Source organism: Perca fluviatilis, chromosome 23 (genome assembly GCF_010015445.1).
Source record: "Perca fluviatilis chromosome 23, GENO_Pfluv_1.0, whole genome shotgun sequence".
Lineage (NCBI taxonomy): Eukaryota > Metazoa > Chordata > Actinopteri > Perciformes > Percidae > Perca > Perca fluviatilis.
Window position 1 is genome coordinate 28,651,598 of NC_053134.1, and position 11,894 is coordinate 28,663,491.

Below are 11,894 nucleotides of genomic sequence, written 5' to 3' on the forward strand. Positions count from 1 at the left end.
AGAGGGAGAGAGAGAGGGTGAGGGAAAGCAAAAAGAGGGACATACACACCACTTTTTGCAATTACCTGTGCCATTTTCTACAAAGTCTCCCACAGGAACAAAGCGCAATTTTGATGCGCGACATCAAACAGCTCATGCTGCAATATGAGCCCTTTTAATTTGTCTCCCGATTTGTAGGCTACATGCTGTTTCCATTGGCTATCAATTATTTTTATTCTCACCTGGATAGGGTCACATCAGGTTCTCCTGTAAGGGAAATGCCTCATCCCCCAGGGAAAAAAAAGGACTGGGCATTGTGGTGCCCGGTAGGACAGCAGGAGCAGGTAGATTGAGATTGGATCCAAACGCACTGCGGCCCAACACACCTCCATCACTCTCACGCCCAAATGCTCCAACATTGACATAAATAAATCTATAGTTCAGCAGCTGCCATAAGGATAATAGAAAAAAAACCTTTGTAATTGTAGAAGTCACTGCCTGATCATGGTGGTGCTCTGATGCGAACATGCTACCCATCAATCGCCCTGACACATAGGGGAAACTGCCACTGTCTCCAAAAGTCCTCCGCTATGTCCTGCCACGTACTGCGCGAAGGAAAGGCCATGAACTCCCCCTGAAAGGCATCCCAGATGGCACAACACATCTCCTCTACAATGCCCGAAACAGTGCTGGTGCCCATTTTGTAGCTGGCCGAGAGTGCCTGCAGGCCGATGCCTGTTGCGAGGTACCGCAAAGTCACTGCAAGCCTTTGAGAAGCTCCAATTGGGTTGCGGTGATTTTGGTCAGTGTCAGGGAGAAAGCGGATGACTTGCAAAAGCAATTCATCAAATTTTTGCGCCGACAACCAAAAGTACTGGACATGTCTCTCCTCTTGCTTGCGTTGCTAGCTTGCGTTGATCGCTTTGCGTTGCTCGCTCGCGTTGACTCTGTAACGGCCCTAAGGCTGTAGCCAAAGGAACTAACAAATATTAAATATATTATATTAAAAATAAATATTAACAAATACTGAAATAAAATTTACAAATATCACACTGCAAGTAAAATGGACGTCGTCTCCAGCACAGTAACGATTAAAGCCCAAAAAAACGTATCATACACTAGCTGGTAACATGTGTGATGTACAGGAAAGTTAGCAAGCTAGCAACACACAGATAAACTAGATCAGCTTCACATCACAGAGTCAAACATCCAGATAAACTAGATCAGCTTCACATCACAGAGTCAAACATCCAGATAAACTAGATCAGCTTCACATCACAGGGTCAAACATCCAGATAAACTAGATCAGCTTCACATCACAGAGTCAAACATCCAGATAAACTAGATCAGCTTCACATCACAGGGTCAAACATCCAGATAAACTAGATCAGCTTCACATCACAGGGTCAAACATCCAGATAAACTGATCATCACAGACTGGTATATGCCAAAGTTGAGTTAGGATGCTGTTTTTAAACCACTTCAATTTCTTTAATGGCAGCAAATAATAACACCTGTTGTCCTCCCAGGTAAAAAATGACCCTGTCTGGTATGTTTATAAATCATTAAGCAGGGATGTGATTTTTCCGGATTAATCCGGATTTCCGGATTTTCTGACCTAAAAATATGACGTACGTGAATCATGCAGATCTGTAAAAAAAAAAAAAAACATCTCACAGCCGCCACCATGGTAACCCGGGACGGAACCACGATCGCTGTACGCGTGCAACAGGGACATACCGGGCGGCACGTCACCACGGTTACAGGTGGCAAAGAGATGCATTTTTTCCTTCCTTTCCAAGTATCAACAAGGACGTCACGTATTTGCGTTCAGCTTGTTCACATGCTCAATTTCACTGCTGCGTAGTAACTTACCTCAGTCGCTCTCGCTCGACTACAGTGACAAGAACATCGCTGGATCGGATGATGATTTTTTTTTTTGTCATGGTTGTTGTTATAGAGAGAGGTGGTGATGGAGCAGTGTTAATAATAAGTTGGATGTTGCGGTAAAATAAAAAATAAAAATGTATTTATTTTTGTTCAAATAAGTTGTTATGGGTCCTGCTTTACTATCCATATAGATCCGCCACCAGTTTGATCGGCGTGTGTGTTTCGGGGGTTGTCTCTGTATATTTTCCTGCTTTTTTGTCCTTAGCCAATCACATGCCTGATTAAGTATAAATTATCACCCACCTCTGCGTTTCAACTTTTCAGTCAAGTTTATTCCAACTCATTACCTGACATATAAAACATGTCAACATTCATTTCCAAAACATTTAACTTTTCAAAAACTAACTTTTCAGAATATTACCAATCTGAATGTGCCCTCAGTTGCATGTGAGGCAGGTAGTAATGGCGTGATCTTTGCAGATGTATGCATTGCATTTTTGGCACAATTTTGATGTTTTGAGATCACTCCGGTGAGGGCAGAATTTTCACCTACTCCTTTTGGGTGATGGGCCAGGAAGGGCCGGTGGCATGGGGCAGCTGCTGCAGAGGTAGAGCTGGACGAGAACTGCTGGATCTCATTTACCAATTTGGCAGCGGCTGACGTGCGGGGATTAACCTTGTGTCGCTTGATGTGAGGCATCACCAGTTGTTGCCCAAGCTCCTCCATGAAGAGCATCCTGTTGTTGTACTTCCCCTTATTCCAGGCTGGATTGATCTCAGACCACAGCACAAAAGAGTTGTATGCAGACATGTCGAGAATGTTGTAGAAGACAACGAGGGGCCAACGGGCGGTCATTCTTTTGCACGTGTACACACTGGTAACCTTGTCAAGGTTATCAACACCCCCTTTGTTGCGATTGTAATCTTCGATGATTTTTGGCCTTTTGTCGTCCCTGTTGCTCAGAACAGCATCCCGATGCAGAGTGCTCATCAGAAGAACATTTCTCTGTTTTTTGGGGCGATAGGACACCAGAGCATGGGTCTCGGTGAAGGTAAACTTCGATGAGAACCGTGCCCTGTCTGTTTTTGACACCAGTGCACGGGGAAGCTCAGGCTTATTCCTCCGTACTGTTCCCACCATGTACAGCTTTCTTTTCGGCAGCTGCAGGCCAAGGGCATGGGAAGTAAAAAAGTTTTCACAGGTGATCGTTTTCCTCTGGAGACCTTTTGTCATGTCAAGGACAACTTGCATGCCCCTGATTTTTTTCTGACTCCGCTCCAGCAGATTTGCCAGTGTATACCTGCATGTTCCATGCATAGCTGGACCTGGCAACGCATGCTGCCCATATTTTTATCCCATATTTCCCTGGTTTACTCGGGATGTACTGTTTGAATGGACAGTGACCTCTGAAGGGGACCAGGCGCTCATCCACAGTCACATCAGCACCAGGATCGTACATCAACGGCAGGAGAGACACCCACTTGTCCCATACGTCTTGAATGGGAGCAAATTTGTCTTGTGCACGGCAGTTTTCTGTTGTGTCTTCATCATCAAATCGAATCACTCTTGAGATTTTATGGAACATCTTGAGTGTCATGGTAGCACGGAAAATTGCCCTACCAGACTCGGCATGCCATAAACTAGATGTGGCTTCCTTACTGGATCGGTACGCGCCAGCGAGAATCAACATACCCACATATGCCTGCAGATCCAGTTGATCCATCTTTCTCCACTTGTTGCCATAAACACGTTGGCCCTCCTTGTTTGTCATGTTCAGCACCACGTCTTCAACAGAAGCTAAAAGCTTGTTTCATGCTGAGCTAATTAAAATGACCACAGCTGATCATAGTTGAAAGTCAATTCGCTTTGTGTGCTATTGAGAAGGTAATTTACTACACCTGGTTGGGTTTACAAGTCATTTTTAGGAGGGGGCTGATTCTTTTTCCAACTCAGTGATTCTGTTTTTTAATTTGTAATTTTTCAGGCTGCAAAGCAACAAAATGTGATTATTTTAAAAGGGGGTGATTCTTTTCTATACCCACTGTATGCAGTTGGACCACGGTGGCTTGTCTCTCTCTCTCTCTGCTGTAAACATGCGTCGTCCTGCGTCACTGGGAGGGATGGAAGACCAGATCAATGTTTAATCCTTTTTTGGAAATATTCTTCTATCTCAGCTGGTTCCTCTTCTTCAGATTCTTTCTCATCCATTGATTCTTCATCTTCATCATAATAGATGCAGTCCTCCACTTCTGACACTTTTTCCATTTCAGCTTCAGATTCTACCTCATCCGTTGATTCTTCCTCTTGATCATAAAAGGTGCAGCGATCCACTTGTTCCATTTCAGCTTCAGATTCTACCTCATCCGTTGATTCTTCCTCTTCATCATAAAAGGTGCAGCGATCCACTTGTTCCATTTCAGCTTCAGATTCTACCTCATCCGTTGATTCTTCCTCTTCACCATAAAAGGTGCAGTGATCCACTTGTTCCATTTCAGCTTCAGATTCTACCTCATCATCAATTTCCTTCAATTCATACTCATCTTCCATTTCTGCAGCAGGCAATGTGAGGGCTTCTTCAGAGGAAGAAGTAGCATGCGGTCTGTATGCTCATCTATCACCTCATCATTATTTTCCTCCTCTTCTGACCTTCCTCCTCATCAGTTGATTCACCCTCCTCAATATGTTCAGCAGAGGTGGGTAGAGTAGCCAAAAATTGTACTCAAGTAAAAGTACTGTTACTTCAGAATAATATGACTCAAGTAAAAGTAAAAAGTAGTCATCCAGATAATTACTTGAGTAAGAGTAAAAAAGTTCTCGGTGAAAAAACTACTCAAGTACTGAGTAACTGTTGAGTAACGTCTGGTTTATTTTTAACACAAACATTCAATCAGACGGACAAAAATACTAAATATTCATCTTTAGGCAAATTATAGTTCATCCAATCAATAAAATAAATAAAAATTAATTAATTACAAAATAGCTTAAATTAAAATAATCCAGGTAAATTCAAGTACTTAAAAAATAAAATCCATAAAATAATAATACATAAAAATAAATAAGCACAAGTAACACAAATTTCCAAACCTACTTTTTTTTACCAGGCTCTGCAGGCAGAACTAGAACAAGGTAATGGAGCTGCTGTTTGGCACTTTTACTAAGGTAAACATGCTTTCATTATGAGGCCAGAGGCCTGTACTATGAAGCAAGATTTGGGGTTAACGAGCCAACTTCAGGTTCAACCCAGGGTTTTCTTTATCACGAAGGTGGATCACTTGATACCGGGTTCAATCGCCGTGGTAACTCATGCTGGTCGGGGGCAGGTTATGTTGGAGATCAGAGATCAACCGGTGTAAAAGCACCGCCTACTGACCAATCAATAGGCCTACTCGATTGATAACGGCATCACCGTTCTTATAGAAGATCAGGCGGCGCCGGTGAGAAAAAGAGAGAGAGAGAAAAAAAAAAAAAAAAAAAACGGGGAAGAGTGCGCTAATAAAAGTTAAAACATTTAGAGACCGACAACGCCATAAACATTCCCTGATGGGTATATTTATGATATATATAGATTTGAAGGGGAGGGAATTACATATTGGCTATTTCTCTGCTTCTTGAGCCAATGCGCACAGCGGTTTGAATTGTTTTTTATATTTTTTATTTGCTCTCACGATCGCTTCCACTGGCAGGATTGCAACTGAAATAATAGGCTAAGCAACAGCAGTTTATGGAAAGGACAAGTGTAATTATGGTCAGATCTTGATCCTGACTGATAGGGAAGTGATATTGATAAGCGTTGATTTACACATCAGCGTCGCCTATTTTTTGTTGCCAGCTGACGAGACTGCAAAACTACATTTGATTGGTGAAACACAGTCACATACGTGGTAGAGCCTTTGGCGGAAGTCTCTCTCTCTCTCTTTCAAAATAAAACATTAAAATGAGGCGTACGCGGGGGGAATACAAACAATGACGCGTAGAATACCAAAGAGGTAAAAAGACAAGTAACGAGCTCATTGTAGCCTAATGTAGCGGAGTAAGAGTACAGTTTCTTCTTCACAAATCTACTCAAGTAAAAGTAAAAAGTATAGTGATTTAAAACTACTGCTAGAAGTATAATTTTTTCAAAAACTTACTCAAGTAAATGTAACGGAGTAAATGTAACTCGTTACTACCCACCTCTGGTCTTTCTTTTCTTTTAAATAAAAAAATATCTCCCAAGCGTCCTGTGCAGTATAAAGCTTCTGCCTCCTGTCGTGGAATTTTTCCAATGAAGCAGCAAGGTTTAGTGATATCCATGATAAAATCAAAACGAATAACGACTGTTTGAGAATTAAACCAAAGTTTGGTCTTTGAGTATTTATTTACATTTGCAAATGGAGAAATACAGTTTCACAAGTACCGCAGCACGTCTGAAAAAGTCTTCTAACCTAAAGTCTAAACATCCACACATCATATAGTGAAAACCTCTGTTAAGCCACTCCTCTAAATGTATCTTCTAGCATGGCCATAGTTGAAAAGAGGACATCATTAACAGACACACCATTGTCTCACCTTGCCCTCTGCTCTCTGTTCCTAACATTAGCCTAAACAACAGTTTATCTCAGGAGACAGAAACCTACGTAGTTCTCACTGTCGTAAACAGTCATCGGCCTTCTCCCCTTCTATCTAAGCAAAAGACAACAATGTGAGAAGCTTCAGGCTAGTAAAACTAAATAACTCTACTAGGCTGAAAGTTCACGGTTGCCAACTATTTCACTTGGAGCCTTTTGAATCTACACATGAAGAAGCTAAATCTTGTGGCGTTATAAAACAATCATTAAACAAAATGGTTAAAATAAAATTTGCCACCACAGTTCACCCTTTTGATTACAAAATAATCACACAAAATAAATTTTACTTTTAAAGATTCAACCCTTATTATAGAATTAATCACATAACCAAACTTTACTTCTTAATATTCAACCTTATGGATATTCATGTTTGTTTCTTACATGTTAAATGGAAAGGTACAAAAAAAAACTCTTAAATAGTATTCACGTCAAAGTAAAATAATAAAACAAAAAGAATCAATCTCCCACAGTATCAGAGATGGTGTCCAAACATTATTATCATATTCAGAAAGACGAAATACGTCAGAAGGCTCAATCATATTTACCATAAGAATGAAGAACTCTTTTTCTTGATTAGGGTAACGACATAGCAAACAAAAAAAACAAATCCTAAGACCAAACATAGTCTGCTAAAATCCCTGGACCTTAATGTCACTGGTTAATGTCACATCAGACTACTGCCTTATAATTTGTGTAAAGAATGTGTTATGTATTTAAACATTAAAATAACCTGGTGTGAAGTGTGAACATTTACTAATTTCATATCTACCCATGCGTATGTCCATTGACAACCCATGGTTAAACCCCAAGTACTGCAAACCCATATGGCGAAGTCGTAATGCATAGTACATTTCAAATTTTCCATAAAGCTGTAATTAATTTACCCAATGCCACCAAATGCTTTAACATAAATCAATTGAAACACGCTTAGTGCAATTATCAAAGCTCTCACATAGTGAAAGTTGAGAACAATCAGAATCAAACTGACCACTCCTTGTCTCTAACATCATTAAGTGCTGTCAGAGCACAAACAAAATTCAGTTATTCAATGTGTGTGGTTTCACTGGAAATAGCTTACTTCTGTAAGCGAAAAAATAGTGAACAAACATAACAAAAATCATTCTAACCTACATCACGCATACATTTCTTAACTAAACCAAGTCATTCCTTAGTAGAAAATGTATCTATTAGATAATCTTTCAAAAGTCTTAGTCAGATGTGGTGTCCGTGTGTCGTCAATGTGGAAAGTGAAATTACCTCAATGTAATAAAAGATCCACAAGGAGTTTTTCCTAGGTTATAAAGCACACAACAAAATGGCCTAGGTCTTTATACTTAACTTTGTTCAATATTAACAATATTGCTGTTTAGGAATAATTTACTTTCTTTCATCAATAATCTATCAGATTTGTGTGGTCATGAGGAACCACATAAGGTACAAAACCCCTAATTAGCCCCAATTTAGTAGCATTCGTATACCAACCATCCTAATGCCTATTATCGGAACATAAGAGTGGACATAGTTTTAATCATTACAGTAATATTAGCTCTGTACTAGTACTTATTGTATTCCAACCACCATTTTCTCCTTGACATGGAAAGTAGTGAATGCATCACTCGTCTTTTCCTCCATGTTCTTCACTATTGTTCCTAGAGTGTTTTTGTATGCAAATATTGGGAGAAATGGTTGCACGTGATTTATCATACTTTTCTCTCATCAAAAATAAAATGCAAAAACCATAAACACAATAGAAAATCATAAATGCAGTAACGAAGAATAAACTCAGTACAAATTTGGACCCCCCGAATCTCCTCGTAGGGTACCATTTCAGCAGTTTGTCGTCCTGCTGCTCCATGTGTGTGCGTATCACATCACTCTGCTCCTGTGTGTGTGTGCCAGAGCACACTGCTCTGAGTCACAGAGGAATGTCAAATGCTCCTCAAAAGAATGTGCAGTGAGTGTGTGTGTGTTCAGAGAGAGAAAGGTGGTGTGTCCTCTACAATTGTGAAGTGCATTCTGCTGTCACTGTCAGAGAATGTGCTGTGATTGTCAGAGAAGATATCAGTATCACTGCTGTCTTCTGAAAAGATTTTAAACAGCAGGCTACAATACCAGTATGTAGCTTCTGGTTTTTCCTCCTTGGAAAAACTTCTCGTTTTTCTCCTCTCTCAGTGTGTTGCAAACAGTGAGAAAAACTCCAGTATAGGTCTGGTTCTGTGACTTTCTATGACTCCTAAATTTCTGACGATATGCCTCAGGGACTAGTTCATAGATGTGCAGAATAGCCGACTTAAATTTAAACTCTCTTCTAAAGAGAGCGCTCATCATTCCAAGCTGAAGTTGCATGTGCCTTTCCCGTTCTTGAGCCTCAAGCTGGAGACGGGCCAGGTGAACCTTTACACGGGCCTCATCTCTGGAACGAGCACTGCTTTCTGGGGAGGGATCATAACGTGGCAGCGTGACGAGTGTTATTAACCCTCCACCTACCTCGCCGTCCACCCTGGAGACTGCTTGTGGCTTAAGGGGCCGCGCACCCTCCGTCTCTGCTGAAACAGCCACAGGAAGCATTTTTAATTCTGCCGTCACAGGTAACTCAATCAGCCCACTCTCCACCAAGTTAGCAATAACTAACGGTTTAAGATCTCTTTTTAATGTAGTTTTGGTTACTGGAAACTGGAGGTGACTCGCTACAATAACTAACTAACATCTTTTCTACACACATTAATTTGAGTTGGATTGGCTAGGAATGACTCCAAGTCAAAGCGCTCAGAAGCCATGACACCTAACCACCTAGACAGCTGCACCAGATCACCAATTATTGTTTTCACTTACCCTCTTCCAATAAATATCCTTTCACCAGGAATCAATTTAAATCAATTAAATCAGTTGTCAATGCTTTACATGGATTGTAATAATTAATGACAGTACATTTTCCTTTGTCTCCATTAAAGATTTCAGTAACCACATTTTCATGCTCAGCTGCTGTATTGATGCGTCTGAATGAGATCCCTTCTTTGATAAATGTGATGCAACCTCCTCCTCTGTCTTTTCCTTTATCTAATCTTATACTATGATATCCTTTCAATATAAACTCTAAATGAGGTTTTAACCATGTTTCTTGGATACATAGAACATCTGGTTTGTTTGACAGTTCTTTAACATACCTTTTAAATTCCTGTCTGTTCACTATCAAACTCCGCGCATGCCACTGGAGAATGAAAAACATCATTAATGCTTTAACCATTTTGAGACCCTCCATACTTCTGATTTAGTATTTCATGAATATCATCTGCCTTTGTTATTAACCCCAAAATATCATTAGCAGCTTCCACAACTGATCTGATTTTATCACTTTTCTTAACATGTAACATAGTGACATTAACCACTGAACATATGAAAGCAATGAATTCATTTTTCTTTATCAACAGTGTCTCATCTGAAATTCTTGTGTTACATTTACAGCAGTTTGGAACAAGAGGCCTGCGTGTCTTGTTCTGTTGAGTTATTGACCCTGCAGGATTCCTGTTCCTCTCTCTGATTGGGTTTGACCTATTGTCATCTGAACTCCTTTGTTCTGGTGAATAGATAGGAGCAGATTTTTCTTCTTTTTTATTTTTCACAATGTTTTTGATTGCCTCAGCATATGAAATTTTATGCATTATATTATATTTCTGAACTTCCTTAGCTTCCTTTTGTTTCACACATCCTCCGTATGCTGCACTGTGTTGACCTCCACAATTGCAGCATTTTAACTCTGTATTATCCCCACATTGTCCATACTCATGCTCACTTCCACATTTAGCACATCGCAGTTTGCCTCGGCATTGAGCAGCTATCTCTGACATTTAAAACATCTCATTGGATGTGGAATGTACTCTCTTACTGGATAGCACATGAAGCCCATTTGAACTTTAGAAGGCATGGCATTCTTAAACCACAGTAATATAGACATGCTTTCTATTTTCTCTTTTCCTTTAGTCAATCGCTTAGCATCAACAATCTCTCCCCCTTTCAGACTGTCCTTAATTTCTTCGATAGAAACTGAAATTGGAATTCCAGTCATAACTCCTCTCTTTCTTGACGTCACTCCCGGAATGTGCGACGTTATATTGACCTTATTCAATGTGTCTTTCTTTAAGATCATCGCTCTTTGTTCCTCAGACGCTGTAAAAATCATTAGCCTCCCATTTCCCATGAATCGTGCATGCATAATTTTCCCCATTTCTTCCTGAATTGCTTTGGTAACATGGATTGGGTGTAAATGTGGCCCTCCCTTTTGCTCAAAAACAACTACCACTTTCCACATTTCTTTAATTGACTGCTGTACCTTAGTCTTAGTTCCATCTCTTTCAGGTCTACTTCTCTTTTTAATGGTTATTTTATATATAAAATAAATAAATAAATATAAATATATATGCATTTTCTTTACCTTCAGGATCTATTTGGATTTGGTCCAGGCTCATTCCCTTGAAGTCTGACAGTCGGCCCTGTTCTAGGGCAATCAGCACTTTGCTGACTTTAGCCAGCTGCATTGTTCCTTAAGGTAGTCTATAGTACTACCTATGGAACCGGATGTCATGGCCAAGAAAATTTGCAATTATGTCCATCTCATTATCTTTCAGGTTAAGCACAGTGGACAGTGTGGAAATGTGCTTTCTCAACTTGGTTGATGACAGAGTTTCAGGATGCTTGGCCCCACATCCACTTGCAATCTGTCTGATTGCATCTGATTCCCTTCAAGTGAGTAACTGCTTCAGGTCTGGAGAAAAAAAAGGGATTTTCATCAGGCACTCTACAAGCCCGCCGAAGTGCAACCAAGGCTTCCATTGAGGAGAGCATGTATGGTGTTAGAAGGATGGGAACTTTCCTGTTTTGTTTTCCTCTTATTTCAATGGGCTGAAAATGCTGGCAAAGCGTTTGCACCAACTCTGACAGTCAGCTGGCAGCCAGCGTCCGTTCGCGGGCAGCCAGCGTCCGTTCGCGGGCAGGCAGCCGGCAGGTTAGTCCGTCCAGACTTTCCCAATTACCACTCCGCCTCTGCCTTAACAACCGTCAGTTGTTGTCTGGCGTTCCCCAGAGACCAGGGCTCATTTCCCGGGAGTCATGTTTGCTTTCCCCGTTCTAATTTTCCTAAACCCAACCCTGTTCTTTTTTCCTTTTTACAATTCAAATATCATTATTTATTATAATCTATATATCTATAATATATATTATATTATAAAGGTGTTGCATTGACGTTTGAGAATGTGCTGCCTGATGTCCGCCACCAGATGGCGCGCCCACGGAGTCAAACGTTTAGCTCCGCCCACATTTGGCCCAACCCCAATCTGCGTACTGCAGTCAGGTGCAATTGTCTTTGACACCTCACCTTCTCTTCTGCGAATAAAAAGTATCACTTCACAAAGAGTCAAACTAGC

At 40.5% G+C, this 11,894-nt stretch overlaps 1 pseudogene; it reads right to left on the minus strand.

Moving 5' to 3' along the window:
* Nucleotides 1-508: 508 nt before the first annotated feature.
* LOC120553778 lies at nucleotides 509-11,009 on the minus strand (annotated as a pseudogene).
* Between the last annotated feature and the right edge of the window lie 885 nt (nucleotides 11,010-11,894).